The sequence below is a fragment of the Salvelinus alpinus genome, chromosome 13 (assembly GCF_045679555.1).
Source record: "Salvelinus alpinus chromosome 13, SLU_Salpinus.1, whole genome shotgun sequence".
Taxonomy (NCBI): domain Eukaryota; kingdom Metazoa; phylum Chordata; class Actinopteri; order Salmoniformes; family Salmonidae; genus Salvelinus; species Salvelinus alpinus.
In genome coordinates, this window is record NC_092098.1 from 6,685,067 (window position 1) to 6,703,600 (window position 18,534).

Sequence of the window (18,534 nt, forward strand, 5' to 3'; positions counted from 1 at the left end):
CGATCGCTGCAGCTGTACATAGTCCATCTGTAAACTACCCACCCAATTTACCTACCTCACCCCCCATACTGCTTTTATTTATTTACTTTTCTGCTCTTTTGCACACCAGTATCTCTTCTTGCACATGATCATCTGATGATTTATCACTCCAGTGTTAATCTGCTAAATTGTAATTATTCGATTTATTGCCTACCTCATGCCTTTTGCACACATTGTATATAGATTCTCTTTTTTTTCTACCATGTTATTGACTTGTTTATTGTTTACTCCATGTGTAACTCTGTGTTGTCTGTTCACACTGCTATGCTTTATCTTGGCCAGGTCGCAGTTGCAAATGAGAACTTGTTCTCAACTAGCCTACCTGGTTAAATAAAGGTGAAATAAAATAAAAAATAAAAATAGAATAAAAAAAGTTTTGTCAGATATTATTCATCCTAATCAGACAGGTTTTTTACATGGACGATACATTGGAGATAATATAAGGCAAGTACTGGAAACAATAGAACACTATGAAATATCGGGGACACCAGGCCTGGTTTTCATAGCTGATTTTGAAAAGGCTTTTGATAAAGTACGACTGGAGTTTATATATAAATGCCTAGAATATTTCAATTTTGGGGAATCTCTTATAAAATGGGTTAAAATTATGTATAGTAACCCTCGGTGTAAAATAGTAAATAATGGCTACATCTCAGAAAATTTTAAACTATCTAGAGGAGTAAAACAAGGTTGTCCACTATCGGCATATCTATTTATTATTGCCATCGAAATGTTAGCTGTTAAAATTAGATCAAACATTAATATTAATGGATTAGAAATCCGTGGCTTAAAAACTAAGGTGTCATTGTACGCTGATGATTCATGTTTTCTTTTAAAACCACAACTAGAGTCTCTCCAGGGCCTCATAGAGGATCTAGATACCTTTGCTATCCTCTCTGGATTAAAACCAAATTATGATAAATGTACCATATTACGTATTGGATCACTAAAAAATACACATTTTATATTGCCATGTAGTTTACCAATTAAATGGTCTGACGGAGATGTGGACATACTCGGTATAAAAATCCCAAAAGAAAGAAATGATCTCACTCCAATAAATTTTTATAGAAAGTTAGCAAAAATAGATAAGATCTTGCTACCATGGAAAGGAAAATACCTGTCTATTTGTGGAAAAATCACCCTGATTAACTCTTTAGTCATATCACAGTTTACCTATTTGCTTATGGTTTTGCCTACACCTAGTGACCTGCTTTTTAAATTATATGAACAAAAAATATTCCATTTTATTTGGAACGGCAAGCCAGATAAAATTAAAAGGGCCTATTTATATAACGAATATGAAATCGGAGGGCAGAAATTATTAAATATTAAAGCATTAGACCTCTCACTAAAGGCATCAGTCATACAAAAGTTATACTTAAATCCAAACTGGTTCTCTAGTAAATTGGTACGAATGTCTCATCCTATGTTCAAGAAGGGCCTTTTTCCCTTTATTCAGATTACACCTGCTCACTTTCGGTTGTTTGAAAAGGAAATAATCTCCAAAATATCCTTATTTTTTAAACAAGCCTTTGAAAGTTGGTTGCAATTTCAGTTTAATCCACCAGAAAGGACGGAACAAATAGTACAACAAATATTGTGGTTAAATTCAAATATAGTAATTGATAAAAAAAACTGTATTTATCGAAGAAATGTTTAAAAAAGGTAGAATTTTTGTGAATGATATCATAAATAGGACTGGTGGAGTTATGTCACACATGCAGCTAACACAGACATATGGAAATGTCTGCTCTACCCAAAATTACAACCAATTAATTGCAGCATTACCACAAAAATGGAAGAGGCAAGTAGAAGGGGAAAAAAGTAAGGAACTTGTATGTCGGCCCTGTATTAAAGAACATAAATGGTTAAAGAAAAGTGTGATAAATAAAAACATATACCAATTTCATTTAAGGACCAAAAAACTGACCGCTGTGCCATATAAATTGCAAAATAGTTGGGAAGAGATTTTCGATGTACCCATTCCATGGCACATGGTTTATGAATTGATACGCAAAACAACGCCGGATTCAAAACTTAGAATTTTTCAATTTAAATTACTGTACTAAATTCTTGCAACTAATAGAATGTTATATATATGGGGTATACAATCTTCCCAGCTCTGCAGATTCTGTTGTGAGGAGGCAGAGTCATTAGATCATTTATTTTGGTATTGTCCATATGTAGCTCGTTTTTGGTCACAGGTCCAGGAATGGCTGAAGAATTGCAACATTTGCCTAGAACTAACGCTACAGATAGCAATACTGGGGGATTTGAAAAGCCATAGTCAATCAATCAATAATATAATAATTATTTTAGCAAAAATGTTTATTTTTAATTTACAATCTGTAGAAGCTATGAGAATAGGAAGGTTCAAATCTTTTGTGAAGCATCACAGCACAGTTGAAAAATATATGGCAAATAAAAATCCGAAATGGATGATGTTGGAAGATAGATGGGAAGGGTTGAGTGGAACTGAAGGGTGGGACTAATAACAAGATAAACAATGTAGGGCATACGGGATCTGTGAAATGTGTATAGGTGCGGAGCTTTTGTGAAATAGCACAGTTACAAGTGGAAATAAAATTGGATGGACAACAGAAATAGAGGAAGGACTAAGAACAAACAAGAGAGAACTATTATAAAGTAGACTGTGTCTGTAAAATTGGTATAAGATGTATAAATTGAAGGTAAAAGCAGAAGTGTTTATTAGTTTACTCCAATTGGGGAGCGGTGGTAGGGTTGCGGGGAATAATAATAAAGGTATATTCTTTAAAAAAGTATGTATGTCTATATAGGTATGTGTATGTATATATGTGTATATGTATGCATGCGTGTATGGATATATATATTTACCCAAAAAAATATGGGGGATTGGAAATGATGCAGACAATTACATTGGAAGCAACATTCTTTCCGCAATATTAAGCTGATCCACCCCTAAAAAAATATTTTAAAAAAATAAAAAAATACGAAAAAATAATAAAGTTAAAAAAAAAATAAAATAAAAAAAAAGGATGAGCAAGCAGCCCGGGAACTACAGACGGATCTCGACTCGCTCATCGCCTTGACCATCCGGATTGATGGGCGGCTACGGGAATGTAAGAAGGAGAGGAGGCCCGATTCCACTCGCCCGCCCAAGCATTCCACCACGTCTCCATTGCCGAAAGAACCCGAGGCTACCCGAGTTCCCCCGAGAGTCTCCAAAGTCTGACGATTCACCTCTTCCCAAGCCGATGCAGAGCTAGACTGTCTCCAGCTGAATGTCTACACAGGCTTCACACGAAGAGTTGCCTGTATTGTGGGACTACTGGTCATTTACTGTCCTCCTGTCCACTAAAAGACCAGGCTCACCGGTTGGGGTGAGAATTCTGGTAGACAATACGGATAACTTTTCCTCTACCCTTACTCACACCGCTTTCCATCCCATCCTGCTATGGGGGAACCAGTCGAAATCTCTCTGGGTACTCATCAACTCTGGGGCCGATGAGAGTTTTATGGACACTACCCTGGCGTCCGAGCTGGGCATCCCCACTCAGCCCCTCTCAATTTCCATGGATGTTAGAGCGCTGGGCGTGCGCTCCATAGGCCGGGTCACCCCTAATACCACCCCCATCAAATTCATGCTATTAAAGTCTCCTCAGGTTCCTTTGGTTTTGGGATTCTCTTGGCTCCAGCGACACAATCCCCTCATTGACTGGACTTCTGGTGCCATCATGGGCTGGAGCCGGTTCTGCCATGGCCATTGCCTAAAGTCAGTGCAGCCTGCCCCAGGGCGTCTCCTGGGGGCTCAACAGTTTCCCCGGACCTCTCCGCCATTCCCGCGGAGTACCAGGACCTCCAAGAGGTTTTCAGTAAGGACCACTTCGCTTCCTCTGCACCGACCCTATAATTTCGGGATCAACCTTCTCTGTCACCACACCGCCCCGGGGATGATTGTATTCTCTGTCTGTTCCGGACACCTACAACGAGGACTCCCTATCTGCAGGGTGTATCGGTCCTTCTGCCTCCCCCGCCGGCGCTGGGTTCTTCTTTGTGGAGAAGAGGGACAAAACCCTGTGCCCGTGCATCGACTACCGGGGCCTCAATGACATCACGGTGAAGATCCGCTACCCGTTACCACTCATCGCCTCGGCCTTCGAAGCCGCTCCAGGGGGCCACTGTTTTCTCCAAGCTGGACCTGTGGAACGCCTACCACCTGGTGTAGATACAGGAAGGGGACGAGTGAATATCTTTTCATGCCATTTGTCATTACCAACGCTTCAGCTGTGTTCCAGGCCCTGGTTAATGATGTTCTCCACGACATGTTGAACCGGTTCATCTTCGTCTACCTCAATGACATCCTCGTTTTCTCCCACTCAGCCCAAGAACACGTGCTCCACATCCTACAGGTCCTCCAGCGCCTCCTGGAGAAGAAGCTTTTTGTGATAGCGGAGAAGCACGAATTCCATCGCTCCACCATCCCCTTCCTTGGTTACATCATCGCTGCAGGGAGTGTACAGATGGATGCCGGGAATGTGAGAGTGGTGGTGGATTGGCCCAAGCATACGTCCAGAGTGCAACTGCAACGTTTCCTGGGATTTGCCACATTTTATTGCAGCTTTATCAGTGGGTTACAGCCTGGCTTCCCCCCTGTCTGCACTCACCTCTCCCAAGGTTCCGTTCACGTGGTCCCCAGCTGCTGACCGGGCGTTCCGGGACCTCAAGCACTGCTTCACCATAGCTCCCATATTGGTTCATCCTGACCCGTCTCGTCAGATTGTGGTGGAGGCCGGAGCTTTTATTTCTTTCATCACATTCCTAGTGGGTCAGAAGTTTACATACACTCAATTAGTATTTGGTAGCATTGCCTTTAAATTGGGTAACTTGGGTCAAACGTTTAAGGCAGCCTTCCACAAGCTTCCCACAATAAGTTGGGTGAATTTTGGCCCATTCCTCCTGACAGAGCTGGTGTAACTGAGTCAGGTTTGTAGGCCTCCTTGCTCGCACACGCTTTTTCATTTCTGCCCACAAATTTTCTATGGGATTGAGGTCAGGGCTTTGAGATGGCCACTCCAATACCTTAACTTTGTTGTCCTTAAGCCAATTTGCTCAAGTTTGTAAGTATGCTTGGGGTCATTGTCCATTTGGAAGACCCATTTGCGAGTAAGTTTTAACTTCCTGACTGATGTCTTGAGATGTTGCTTCAATATATCCACGTAATTTTCACTCCTCATGATGCCATGTAGTTTGTGAAGTGCACGAGTCCCTCCTGCAGCAAAACACCACCACAACATGATGCTGCCACCCCCATGCTTCACGGGTGGGATGGTGTTCTTCGGCTTGCAAGCCTCCCCCTTTTCCCTCCAAACATATCGATGGTCATTATGGCCAAACAGTTCTATTTTTGTTTCATCAGACTAGAGGACATTTTTTTTTAAAGTACGATCTTTGTCACCATGTGCAGTTGCAAACCGTAGTCAGGCTTTTTTATGGCAGTTTTGGAGCATTGGCTTCTTCCTTGCTGAGCAGCCTTTCAGATTATGTCGATATAGGACTCGTTTTACTGTGGATATAGATATAGTACCTTCAGGTGTTTGGAAATTGCTCCCAAGGATGAACCAGATTTGTGGAGTTTTTATGAGGTCTTGGCTGATTTATTTTGATTTTCTCATGATGTCAAGCAAAGAGGCACTGAGTTTGATGGTATGCCTTGAAATACATCCACAGGTACACCTCCAATTGACTCAAATTATGTCAATTAGCCTATCAGAAGCCTCTAAAGCCATGACATCATTTTCTGGAATTTTCCAAGCTGTTTAAAGGCAGTCAACTTGGTGTATGTAAACTTCTGACCCACTGGAATTGTGATACAGTGAATTATAAGTGAAATAATCTGTCTGTAAACAATTGTTGCAAAAATGACTTGTGTCATGCACAAAGTAGATGTTCTAACCGACTTGCCAAAACTACAGTTTGTTAACAAGAAATTTGTGGAGTGGTTGAAAAACTAGTTTTAATGACTCCAACCTAAGTGTATGTAAACTTCCGACTTCAACTGTATGTGTTTCCCAATAGTGTATTTTGAGTAGCCTAAGCTTTGTACTTGAATACCAAACATCACAAAACAAATTATTGTCCTCAGAATGGATTGATGGAAAAATCAGGAGCATCCATCCCATCAATGTTCTGCTTTGATTTACCAGCATGCACTGTACTTGGTCCCAACTGGGGGATGGATGCCTTAGTTTGGGACTTGCTGTGTGCTCTTTATTAAGGAGAGGGGCTGCAGTGGCGTCACTCCTGGCCAACAACTGGAGCGTGGCCTAGTCTGATTGCCCTGCCAGGCTGTGTTTCCCATTTACTCCCCTCCATCTCTCCATCCCTGTTCCATCAGAGGAGCTCAGCGCTAGGCTGTCACGGCCCTACATATCACATCCCTGCAGCAGCTGTGGCTGGTTCACATGCGTGGGCGGGCAGGCGGACTAACTGACAGACACATACACGTGCACAAACACTGGAGAGCACACGCCCACAGATACATACATATGCGTGCAAATGGACACACGTGCACTTACTATGATGTTTAAATGGGGTTTTATTCTGTTGGAATCACGAGGCAACATTTTTTCATACATTGTCTAAATAAAATGAACAGATAAGGCAACGTCAACATTTGATAGATTTCAGTAAGACGTTATTTAAACACAAGAATGTTTTCAGTGGCACGTCTTGCTCTCCTATTTTGCGTGTGTGAGATCAGCCCTTTTAAAGTTAATAAAATTGTACAGCTCACTAGGAACTGACATTTGAAGACCTGGGTCATCAGTGGAGCTCTTCCAAGAGGTGGGAGATGATGGATCCTTTAGTGACATTTACAGGGCCAGAGGGATGCCAGGGGCCAGCAAAGAGATCACACTGCTATCCTTATGAGATGTGTGGCTCACCCTTCTTACTGTCTGATTCATAAAGCCCCTCACTCACAAATAATATCTACATCATAGAGCACAGAATCACGTTGAAAGGCACATCTGATTCCCAATGTAAAGGAAATTAACCTGCCCAAGATGCAACACGTGTGTGGTGTCTAGATTGTTGAGGACAGTGCTATATTCTTTATCTTCTCCCTAAATTGAATTCAGAAGCCAATACAGAATCAGGGAAAACGAGGCACTGTATGTTGACATAGAGAAAAGCTCTTCACGTGAAGGCAGACTACTGCAGGTCTGAGCAGAATTTACGGGGCATGCATACCACAGTAAACGCATGGCACAAGCCGCGCTGCCATTACCTCATAGTGACACCTCGATAATGTAATCAAGACCAAGTTCAGACAGAGGTTATCCTCCATTCTTCTGTCAGCTCACTAGGCTGTCTACTGCAGTGTGTGATTGGTTCTCACTGTCGGTCCAGAAGGCCCACAAGGTTCCCCTGGTATCTGTTGTGCCTCCATGCTTGGCTAATTATTATTTGTGCCAATATACAGTAAAGGTAGAAAATAACATTGCAGAGCGTAACAACTGCCCAAGTAGTGGAGGACATGAGATGAAGTGGGTGACAACAGTGACAAGTGGTGTGGTCAAAGGTTGTCCTCCCTGATCAAGGACCAGGAAGTGGAGCTGCAGATAGAGTCAAAGAGATGTCGGTGACCTCAAAACTCAACTGCAGGATGGATGAACTCAGTAATACTACGAGTCTATAACCGTTGAGGCAAGGCCCTCGGATAATGGATTGGATATATATACCACCTTTCTACCAACTGAGGTACTCAAAGCAGTGAGGAGTGATATATGCCAATTGGGCATTTAGCCAGGACACCAGAGTTAACATCCCTACTCTGTGATAAGTGCAATGGGATCTTTTTATGACCACATAGTCAGGACGCCCGTTTAACGTCCCATCCGAGAGATGGCACCCTACGCAGAGCAAAGTCCCCTTTACTGCCCCAAGACTTACTCTAGTTTTCAAGTTCAGTGTTTCCCAAACTCAGTCCAGGGCCCACCCAGGACCGAGTTTGGGGGAACCCTGGTCTAGTTAAACAAGCTGTGACAACAGAGTTGATAGACCACAGAGTGATTTATTCTGGTTCCATCCTGGCACACTCATGTAATGATCATTCCTTTCTAATCAGAGAATTTAAGTACTTTAATCTGTGAAACACAAGGCTTTTCCAGCCTGCTGCAGCCTCCTCTCCCCCTCTCTTCTCCTTATGGTATGTGAAGATGTAATGAATTGGAGTAAGAAGGATTGGTCTTGTGATAGACTGAGAGCTAAGCAGAAACAGCCTGTGATCCTTGCTGAAAAAGTGTGCCACGTCTGCTGTCTCCAACTCCATGATCAAAGGCAGTTGAAATGTTGGACAGAAATAAAGTGGAATGGAAAGGGAATGTTCCAATAAAGAGTTGAACAACCACCAGGATATTCCAAAACAGTTTGTTCTCACAGCTAGTTTTAACACCAGAGCAGATCTGTGAGGCCAAATTGAAGGAAAAAAAAGAAAAAACACTGAATAACGTCTTATCACTTCTAACATAACGATAAACACCTTCTCTGATCCAAAATCCCCTCCCTCAATAGTTTTGGCCACTGAAAGACAAGACCTGCAACTAGAGATGATATACAGTGCATTCGGAAAGTATTCAGACGCTTGACTTTTTCCACATTTTGTTATGATACAGCCTTATTCTAAAATGTATAGAATCTACACACAATACCCCATAATAACAAAGCAAAAACAGGTTTTTAGACATTTTTGCTATTTTATAAAATAAAACGAAATATCACATTTACATAAGTATTCAGACCCTTTACTCAGTACTTTGTTGAAGCACCTTTGGCAGCGATTACAGCCGCTACAAGCTTGGAACACCTGTATTTGGGGAGTTTCTCCCATTCTTCTCTGCAGATCCTCTCAAGCTCTGTCAGGTTGGATGCACAGCTATATTCAGGTCTCTCCAGAGATGTTTGATCGGGTTCAAGTCCGGGCTCTGGCTGGGCCACTCAAGGACATTCAGAGACTTGTCCCGAAGCCACTCATGCGTTGTCTTGGCTGTGTGCTTAGGGTTGTTGTCCTGTTGGAAGGTGAACCTTCTGCCCAGTCTGTGGTCCTCAGCGCTCAAGAGCAGGTTTTCATCAAGGATCTCTCTGTACTTTGTCCATCTTTCCCTCGATCCTGACTAGTCTCCCAATCCCTGCCACTGAAAAACATCCCCACAGCATGATGCTGCCACCACCATGCTTCAGGAAAAGTCTTGGTGGTTCCAAACTTCTTCCATTTTAGAATGATGGAGGCCAATGTGTTCCTGGGGACCTTCAATGCTGCAGAAATGTTTTAGTACCCTTCCCCAGATTTGTGCCTCGACACAATCCTGTCTCGGAGCTCTACGGGCAATTAGTTTGACCTCATGGCTTGGTTTTTGCTCTGACATGCAGTGTCAACTGTGAGACCTTATATAGATAGGTATGTGCCTTTCCAAATCATGTCCAATCAATTGATTTTACCACAGGTGGACTCCAATCAAGTTGTAGAAACATCTCAAGGATGATCAATGGAAACAGGATGCACCTGAGCTCAATTTCGAGTCTCATAGCAAAGAGCCTGAATACTTATGTAAATGAGGTATCTGTTTTTTATTTTGAATACATTTGAGAAAAAAATCTACACACCTGTTTTTGCTTCGTCATTTTGGGGTATTGTGTGTAGATTGATGAGAATAAGGCTGTAACGTAACAAAATGTGGAAAAAGTCAAGTGGTCTGAATCATTTCCAAATGCACTGTAGTTCACCATACTGCTATCATTATTGTTATCCATAAGCAACACATAGCAGCCTATCTAGATGCAAACCACTTCCCCTGGTAAATAACCATGTCACTTTCTGTGAAAATTCATGAAAATTATTTTCTCATTCCGTTGGAAGTTAATTTACCGGTGAATCCTTGCTTTCACTGAAATTGACATCAATATATGACATGGTGAACATTTGTATCGCAAAATGTAAGGGGTGAATCCTTCCACTGAAATTGACATCACTGCACAACTAAGTGAACATTTTATTCAAGTGGAGGTTAGATTTTGCGATAGTTGCTGTGTTTTTGCTCCACGTTCTCTGCAGTCTGTGTTGAAGCTGTTCTTTACTGTCTGCAGGTACATGGGCCCACTGTCACACTACATTCTACACTACAGCCTCTCCCTCCAGGTGTCCCAGCCTGGCCTGACGTAGCCTGCCATCTCCACTGACACCAATGTGCTGGAGGGTTCTACGATGACTGATGCCTTCTCTCTGGCTCTGCTTTGATAAGTCTGTTTAAATGGAAGAATTCAACTGAAGTGACACAAACAGAAACTTCAGTAACTCAAACTGTCTAACACAAATTGTATAGCTTCTCCTGCAGTGGTAGAGATGAATGTAGAAGCGAATCAGTGGTGACAAAAACAGGAGCAATATAGAGGCGGGCGTAACCTAATCAATGTGCTACCTAAAAGGGAGCTTTCTAAAATGAGTTTTGGGTGACATTGAGAGAGGCGTAAGACTGATTACAGTATAGTGGAGGCACGGAGAAGCAGGTGGAGCTGTCCATGGTCATTTACATCAAAACGTATCCCGTCTGCAGCGACCCTCGCCAGGATCCATCTGTGACTCTGTGTGTGTGTGAGAGTGAGTGAGTGAGTAGAGAGCGAGAGAGACAGAGACACTGTTGCCTCCAATTTAGGCTGTCCTCGGAACAACAGTCAAACATGAAAAGGCACAGGGATCCAAGACCTGGACAAACACATACAGTGGGGTCCGAAATGATTGACACTCTTGATAAAGATGAGCAAAAATTGCTGTATAAAATTATCAGGCATGAAGGTAAGACCCAGATGCAGACAACGTCGAATTAACAATGGTTTAATAATCCAACAGGGGCAGGCAATAGACAGGTCAAGGCAGACAGGGGTCAGTAAACCAGAGGTGGAACAACGGTACCGGACGGCAGGCTCAGGGGCAGGCAGAGTGGTCAGGCAGGCTGGCTCAGAGGCAGGACAGGCAAGGGTCAAAACCAGGAGGGTGAGAAAAAGAGAGACTGGCAAAAGCAGGAGCTGAGACAAAAATGCTGGTTGACTTGACAAACAAGACAAACTGGCAACAGACAAACAGAGAACACAGGTATAACTGCACAGGGGATAATGGGGAAGATTTGCGACACCTGGAGGGAGGTGTAGACAATCACAAAGAAAGGTGAAACAGATCAAGGTGTGACAAAAATAAATAATTCAAATACTCAGCTACATTGTATGCGTGTGTGTACTGGCCAAACCTACCACTGGTGTGAATGGCCAAAGAGCTCTATTTTCATGTCATCCAACAAATGTAAACTCCTAGAGTTTTCTAAATGGCATTGGCACTTGGATTGGAACTGGTGAACTGGTCAGATAACAGGAAAATAGAGCTGTTTGGCCACGAGTGGATCAAATGGATCTTCCAGCAAGACAATAACCCCAAGCACACATCAAAATCCACAAATAAATGGTTAATTGGTCACAAAATCAACATTTTGCAATGGCCATCTCCGTCTCCGGATTTCAAACCCATTGAAAACCTGTGGTTTGAATTGATAGTGGCAGTCCATAAATGCAGACGAGGGATATCAAGGATCTGCAAGGATTATGTATGGAGGAAGGGTCAAGATCCCTCTCAATGTGTTCTCCAGCTCAAAAACATTTTAGAAAATGTCTCAGTGCCATTATCCTTGCAAGGTGAGGTATTGAAAACAGGGGTGTCAATCATTTTGCCCCCTACCTTTTTGAGATATTTTTTTTTTTTTTACAAAATGTATTTCTCTGAGCAATTGTATTAGTATGAAATAATATAATTTCAACAACAAAATTAAGCATAAAATGTAGCTCAGAATGAATTATTTTTTTATACAGTCATTTTTGCTCATCTTTATCAAGGGTGTCAAAAATTTCGACACCGCTGTACATAGCTCCTGCACAAGACCTGTACAAGGCGTGTAATGGGCAGCATCTTACCCCTACCTCTGTTACCAGATGGCCAACCATTTGACCCATGCATCTGAATAATTTGAGATGTATAGACAATCTAACAATTTGAGACCGTTTTATTAAAGCATTAGAGTTTAGACTTTTTTCATCCATATTGCATGCTGCAGCTCCACATGCTTCCCATTAAGGTCAGCTTGCATGGTGAGGAGCTTGCAACTTTAGCTAACTGATGTTTGGTTCTTGCGCACAAAAGACGGACCAGATGGTCCAATTTCCAGTCCAGTGGTTAGTTTCCTACAAGCGCTCTCCTTGGCTAATCTAGTGCAGGGCAACAGAGATGACGCTGTATTGATCACAGATGATATCCCATCAAATTCACCTGGCTACTCCGTGAAATGGATCTAGCGATCCTATAGCTATTCCCAGGTTTTACATAAATCCAGGTTGGAAGATTCCCGGAATCAGGGGGGAATAAATAGAAGATCCGGAATCCTCCAACCAGGATTTATGGAAAACCTGGGCATTTTGAGAAGGTTACCAGAATTCTGCAACTCCAGTTGTAATGAAGACGGTGAGATCTTCTTATTGGCTCTTGTTTTCAGCTGGAGGCAGGATAGAGGGAGGACAGAGCGAGATGGGTTGAGGTTTTCCATACAGTTCACTAATTCCAAAGAACACATCTGCTACTGCTGGTGGGTTTGATTCGTCAGGGGTTTACGGTTTACTTTTAATAAGTCAGATGCCCCCGTTATTTCCTACTTTTAGAGACAACAACAACAACAGACAACCATGAGGCATTAGACTAGACGACAAAGTCAAGTGTGATCAAACAAACATCCCTTAGTGGGGTGCAGGGGTGAAAAAAGTAAATATAAAGAAATAGAGCCCACTCACTCATAAGCTCCACCACATACCTTTATTCACAAACATACAACGTTTCGATCCTGCATGATCTTCAACAGGTTATTCAAATCAGAAGTGTACTACTCACCCATATTTATAGACATAAGGACAAGCGCAAATTAGAGCGGTCTATACATCTTTAAGTAGAAAAGGTCAACACACAATATATACAGTGTATATACAGTATATACAGTACCAGTCAAAAGTTTGGACACATCTACTCATTCAAGGGTTTTTCCTTATTTTTCCTATTTTCTACATTGTGGAATAATAGTGAAGACATCACAACTATGAAATAACACATGGAATCATGTAGTAACCAAAAGTGTTAAACAAACCAAAATATATTTGAGATTTGAGATTCTTCAAAGTAGCCACCCTTTGCCTTGATGACAGCTTTGTACACTCTTGACATTCTCTCAACCAGCTTCACCTGGAATGCTTTTCCAACAGTCTTGAAGGAGTTCCCACATATGCTGAGCATTTGTTGGCTGCTTTGTCTTCACCCTGCGGTCCAACTCATCCCAAACCATCTCAATTGGGTTGAGGTTGGGTGATTGTGAAGGCCAGGTCTTCTGATGCAGCACTCCATAACTCTCCTTCTTGGTCAAATAGCCCTTACACAGCCTGGCGATGTGTTGGGTCATAGTCCTGTTGAAAAACAAATGATAGTCCCACTAAGTGCAAACCAGATGGGATGATGCATTGCTGCAGAATATTGTGGTAGCCATGCTGGTTAGGTGTGCCTTGAATTCTAAATAAATCACCAACAGTGTCACCAGCAAAGCACCCCCACACCATCACACCTCCTCCTCCTCCATGCTTCATGGTGGGAACCACACATGCTGAGATCATCTGTTCACCTACTCTGCGTCTCACAAAGACACGGTGGTTGGAACCAAAAATCTCAAATTTGGACTCATCAGACCAAAGGACACATTTCCACCGGTCTAATATCCATTGGTCGTGTTTCTTGGCCCAAGATAGTCTCTTCTTGTTGGTGTGCTTTAGTAGTGGTTTCTTTGCAACAATTTGACCATGAAGGTCTGATTCATGCAGTCTCCTCTGAACAGTTTATGTGGAGATGTGTCTGTTACTTGAACTTTGTGAAGCATTTATTTGGGCTGCAATTTCTGAGGCTGGTAATTCTAATGAACTTATCCTCTGCAGCAGAGGGAACTCTGGATATTATTTTCCTGTGGCGGTCCTCATGAGAGCCAGTTTCATCATAGCGCTTGATGGTTTTGCGACTGCACTTGAAGAAACTTTCAACGTTCTTGAAATTTTCCTCTTTGACTGACCTTCCTGTCTTAAAGTAGTGATGGACTGTCGTTTCTCTTTACTCATTTGCGCTGTTCTTGCCATAATATGGACTTGGTCTTTTCCAAATAGGGCTATCTTATGTATACCACCCCTACCCTGTCACAACACAACTGATTGGCTCAAATGCATTAGGAAGGAAAGAAATTCCACAAATTAACTTTTAAGAAGGCACACCTGTTAATTGAAATTCATTCCAGGTGACTACCTCATGAAGCTGGTTGAGAGAATGCCAAGAGTGTGCAAAGCTGTCATCAACCAAAGGGTGGCTACTTTGAAGAATTGATTTGATTTGTTTAACGCTTTTTGGTTACAACATGATTCCATATACAGTGGGGAGAACAAGTATTTGATACACTGCCGATTTTGCAGGTTTTCCTACTTACAAAACATGTAGAGGTCTGTAATTTTTATCATAGGTACACTTCAACTGTGAGAGACGGAATCTAAAACAAAAATCCAGAAAATCACATTGTATGATTTTTAAGTAATTAATTTGCATTTTTTTGCATGACATAAGTATTTGATACATCAGAAAAGCAGAACTTAATATTTGGTACAGAAACCTTTGTTTGCAATTACAGAGATCATACGTTTCCTGTAGTTCTTGACTAGGTTTGCACACACTGCAGCAGGGATTTTGGCCCACTCCTCCCTACAGATCTTCTCCAGATCCTTCAGGTTTCGGGGCTGTCGCTGGGCAATACGGACTTTCAGCTCCCTCCAAAGATTTTCTATTGGGTTCAGGTCTGGAGACTGGCTAGGCCACTCCAGGACCTTGAGATGCTTCTTACGGAGCCACTCCTTAGTTGCCATGGCTGTGTGCTTCGTGTCGTTGTCATGCTGGAAGACCCAGCCACGACCCATCTTCAATGCTCTTACTGAGGGAAGGAGGTTGTTGGCCAAGATCTCGCGATACATGGCCCCATCCATCCTCCCCTCAATACGGTGCAGTCGTCCTGTCCCCTTTGCAGAAAAGCATCCCCAAAGAATGATGTTTCCACCTCCATGCTTCACGGTCGGGATGGTGTTCTTGGGGTTGTACTCATCCTTCTTCTTCCTCCAAACACGGCGAGTGGAGTTTAGACCAAAAAGCTCTATTTTTGTCTCATCAGACCACATGACCTTCTCCCATTCCTCCTCTGGATCATCCAGATGGTCATTGGCAAACTTCAGACGGGCCTGGACATGCGCTGGCTTGAGCAGGGGGACCTTGCGTGCGCTGCAGGATTTTAATCCATGACGGCGTAGTGTGTTACTAATGGTTTTCTTTGAGACTGTGGTCCCAGCTCTCTTCAGGTCATTGACCAGGTCCTGCCGTGTAGTTCTGGGCTGATCCCTCACATTCCTCATGATCATTGATGCCCCACGAGGTGAGATCTTGCATGGAGCCCCAGACCGAGGGTGATTGACCGTCATCTTGAACTTCTTCCATTTTCTAATAATTGTGCCAACAGTTGTTGCCTTCTCACCAAGCTGCTTGCCTATTGTCCTGTAGCCCATCCCAGCCTTGTACAGGTCTACAATTTATCCCTGATGTCCTTACACAGCTCTCTGGTCTTGGCCATTGTGGAGAGGTTGGAGTCTGTTTGATTGAGTGTGTGGACAGGTGTCTTTTATACAGGTAACGAGTTCAAACAGGTGCAGTTAATACAGGTAATGAGTGGAGAACAGGAGGACTTCTTAAAGAAAAACTAACAGGTCTGTGAGAGCCGGAATTCTTACTGGTTGGTAGGTGATCAAATACTTATGTCATGCAATAAAATGCAAATTAATTACTTAAAAATCATACAATGGGATTTTCTGGATTTTTGTTTTAGATTCCGTCTCTCACAGTTGAAGTGTACCTATGATAAAAATGACAGACCTCTACATGCTTTGTAAGTAGGAAAACCTGCAAAATCGGCAGTGTATCAAATACTTGTTCTCCCCACTGTATGTATTATTTCATAGTTTTGATGTCTTAACTACACTGCTCAAAAAAATAAAGGGAACACTTAAACAACACAATGTAACTCCAAGTCAATCACACTTCTGTGAAATCAAACTGTCCACTTAGGAAGCAACACTGATTGACAATAAATTTCACATGCTGTTGTGCAAATGGAATAGACAAAAGGTGGAAATTATAGGCAATTAGCAAGACACCCCCAATAAAGGAGTGATTCTGCAGGTGGTGACCACAGACCACTTCTCAGTTCCTATGCTTCCTGGCTGATGTTTTGGTCACTTTTGAATGCTGGCGGTGCTCTCACTCTAGTGGTAGCATGAGACGGAGTCTACAACCCACACAAGTGGCTCAGGTAGTGCAGCTCATCCAGGATGGCACATCAATGCGAGCTGTGACAAGAAGGTTTGCTGTGTCTGTCAGCGTAGTGTCCAGAGCATGGAGGCGCTACCAGGAGACAGGCCAGTACATCAGGAGATGTGGAGGAGGCCGTAGGAGGGCAACAACCCAGCAGCAGGACCGCTACCTCCGCCTTTGTGCAAGGAGGAGCACTGCCAGAGCCCTGCAAAATGACCTCCAGCAGGCCACAAATGTGCATGTGTCTGCTCAAACGGTCAGAAACAGACTCCATGAGGGTGGTATGAGGGCCCGACGTCCACAGGTGGGGGTTGTGCTTACAGCCCAACACCGTGCAGGACGTTTGGCATTTGCCAGAGAGCAAATTCACCACTGGCGCCCTGTGCTCTTCACAGATGAAAGCAGGTTCACACTGAGCACATGAGCACATGTGACAGACGTGACAGAGTCTGGAGACGCCGTGGAGAACGTTCTGCTGCCTGCAACATCCTCTAGCATGACCGGTTTGGCGGTGGGTCAGTCATGGTGTGGGGTGGGATTTCTTTGTGGGGCCGCACAGCCCTCCATGTGCTCGCCAGAGGTAGCCTGACTGCCATTAGGTACCGAGATGAGATCCTCAGAGCCCTTGTGAGACCATATGCTGACACATGCACATTTGTGGCCTGCTGGAGGTCATTTTGCAGGGCTCTGGCAGTGCTACTCCTTGCACAAAGGCGGAGGTAGCGGTCCTGCTGCTGGGTTGTTGCCCTCCTACGGCCTCCTCCACGTCTCCTGATGTACTGGCCTGTCTCCTGGTAGCGCCTCCATGCTCTGGACACTACGCTGACAGACACAGCAAACCTTCTTGCCACAGCTCGCATTGATGTGCCATCCTGGATGAGCTGCACTACCTGAGCCACTTGTGTGGGTTGTAGACTCCGTCTCATGCTACCACTAGAGTGAGAGCACCGCCAGCATTCAAAAGTGACCAAAACATCAGCCAGGAAGCATAGGAACTGAGAAGTGGTCTGTGGTCACCACCTGCAGAATCACTCCTTTATTGGGGGTGTCTTGCTAATTGCCTATAATTTCCACCTTTTGTCTATTCCATTTGCACAACAGCATGTGAAATTTATTGTCAATCAGTGTTGCTTCCTAAGTGGACAGTTTGATTTCACAGAAGTGTGATTGACTTGGAGTTACATTGTGTTGTTTAAGTGTTCCCTTTATTTTTTTGAGCAGTGTATTATTCAATAATGTAGAAAATAGTAAAAATATAGAAAAACCCTGGAATGAGTAGGTGTGTCCTAACCTTTGACTGGTACTGTATATATACACTACCGTTCAAAAGTTTCGGGTCACTTAGAAATGTCCTTCTTTTTTTTAAAGAAAAGCTATTTTTTTGTCCATTTATATAACATCAAATTGATCAGAAGCACAGTGTAGACATTGTTAATGTTGTAAATGACTATTGTAGCTGGAAATGGGTGATGTTTTATGGAATATCTACATAGGCGTACAGAGGCCCATTATCAGCAACCATCACTCCTGTGTTCCAATGGCACGTTGTATTAGCTAATCCAAGTTTATCATTTTAAAATGCTAATTGATCATTAGAAAACCTTTTTGCAATTATGTTAGCACAGCTGAAAATTGTTGTGCTGTTTAAAGAAGCAATAAAACTGTCCTTCTTTAGACTAGTTGAGTATCTGGAGCATCAGCATTTGTGGGTTCGATTACAGGCACAAAATGGCCAGAAACAAAGAACTTTCTCCTGAAACTCGTCAGTCTATTCTTGTTCTGAGAAATGAAGGCTATTCCATGCGAGAAATTGCTAAGAAACTGAAGATCAAATTATATTTTGAAAGAGGAAGCAACGTACTTTGAGTTTGAGTTTGTTTGAGTTTATTTTATTTTTACAGGGACAGTGCACATTAATCAACGTTTCAGTAAAAGTGCCGGTTTTAGCCAGCCGGCTAATTTTCAACCGCAGTCCCTGGGCAGATTATTAAAAACAA